Raw genomic sequence first — 2,113 nt, 5'->3', positions numbered from 1 at the left:
GGCAGGGAGTGTCTGCTCTGAAGGACCTGCCCTCCTGGAGCTGGCAGCCCCCTGGGGAGACAGATCAAGAACAAGGTCAATTGATAACGGGGCAGGGTCAGCACCTGGAAGAGGGCCTTTCCAGCTCTTTGGGATTAGGTGGTCAGCGACAGCTTTGTTGGGGGAAATAACGGTGGCATCAAGACCTGAAGGGCGAGAGGAAGACATTTCTGCATTGTCCAGCAGAGAGGCCAGCATGTGGAACAGCCCTGGGACAGGCATGTTTCTTTCTAGGACGGGGAGGCCAGCGGTGGCTGGGCTAGGGTAGAGAGTGCTGAAATGAGCGTGGAGAGGTAGTCGTCATCAAATTGCAAAAGGTCTGAGTCTAGAAAGTTAAAGTTGTTGTATGACAGTGGGGAACCAACGGAGGATGTTTAGCAGAGAGAGGTCAGAGTCCGGTCTAACTCTTTTTTTGTGTCTTCAGTGTCCTTTTGTTTAATCATTTAATTGGGGGCTCTTACCGCTCTAACCACTACCCATCCGTTGTGGCAAGCACATTTGTACATATGCTGCCATCATCATTTTCAAAGCATTTACTTTCTGCTTTGGCCCTTGGTATCAGCTTCTCATTTCCCCCCCTGCCCCACCCTCGCTCTCTCATGAACCTTTAATAATTTATCATTTTTGTGTGTGTGCCTTACACTCACTGTTGTCTCCCTTCACCCACTTTTCTGTGGTCCATCCCCCTGGGAAGGGGTTATATGTAGATCATTGTGATCGGTTCCCCCTTTCTCCCCACACCTTCCCCTTCCCCTCCTGGTATCACTACTCTCATTATTAGTCCTGATGGGTTTATCTGTCCTGAATTCCTGTGTTTCCAGCTCTTATCTGTACCAGTGTACACGCTGTGGTCTAGCCAGATTTTTAAAGTAGAATTGGGGTCATGATAGTGTGGGGAAGGAAGCATTAAAGAACTAGAGGAAAGTTGTATGTTTCGTCAGTGCTATACTGTACCCTGACTGGCTCGTCTCTTCCTTGTGACCCTTCTGTGAGGGGATGTCCAATTGTCTACAGATGGGCTTTGGGTCTCCACTCTGCCCTCCCCTCATTCACATAGATCTAACTTTTTTAGGGAGCACTCTGACTGCTGGGGGTGAATGAGAGGAGCAAGGGGGCAGGTAGCGGGATGTGCAATGGGGAGGCCCCTGCACTGGGAGGGCGATGGTGGGGTTTGGGATACATGTTGGAGATGGAGTGAGCAGAGGAGGACCGAGGGGTCCGATGGAGGGATGTGGTGGTAGGGAAGAGAGGTGTTAGGGATGCCACAGGACGCTGGGGATGATGGCAGCACCAGCTCCGATGGAGAACACAGAGTGGGAGTAGTTGGGAGGCAAGGCGGCTTCCTGCCAGGGCAGGTGCAGGCAGATCTGTTGAGACAGGGCGCGGGCCACCCTGTTGCGTGTGAGGGGAGGAAAGGCCAGGGGGAGGATCTGGTGTGAAGGTGAATGGGTGACTCAGAATGACCCCTGGGCCCCACTCACTGCCAGGGGGGGAAGTGGGGGGGAAGGGCGGGCTGCGGTTCTCTCATGGCGGACGGCCAACACCTCCCTGGGCTGCAGAGTGCTTCTCTGCCCACCTTCTGAAGTCAGCACATGCCATCTGATGCATTTTATAGACGGGAAAGTGGTTTGTGGGGACGGCAGTTATAAAACCGGCCGCTGCCTCTTGGGCGGGTGCCCCAGCGGGTCAGGAAAGCTGGTGTGCTCTGTGGCTCGGGCCAGACCCACCCTCAGAGTCAGTGAGGCCTTATGCTAGCCCATTCCCATTCTCCATCCTCCCCCCACCCCACCCCCCACACCACATATCCGCGGCCTTCCGGATCCTCGCCTCTAAGGCACCTTCAGGAGGAACCCGGCCTCTGACTCAACACTTTCACTTCTAGAATGCTCCCGGTCACAGTATTCTCACATGCGTTGAGGTCATGTGCAAGGAAGTGTAGCATTGACAGCGTCCGGGAAAAATAACAAACAAAAAGCAACAGACTTAGATAAGTGTCCACAGGCAGGGAACAGGTCACCCAGGACTGTTCCATCCTACTGTGAAATGCTACAGTGCTGCTACAAAGTTTCTACCA

Source organism: Echinops telfairi, unplaced genomic scaffold, assembly GCF_000313985.2.
Source record: "Echinops telfairi isolate 266 unplaced genomic scaffold, ASM31398v2 ScPeMD7_7412;HRSCAF=8450, whole genome shotgun sequence".
In the NCBI taxonomy this organism is placed as follows: Eukaryota; Metazoa; Chordata; class Mammalia; order Afrosoricida; family Tenrecidae; genus Echinops; species Echinops telfairi.
The sequence above is the reverse complement of the archived record's forward strand: the minus strand, read 5'-3'. Positions refer to the sequence as shown.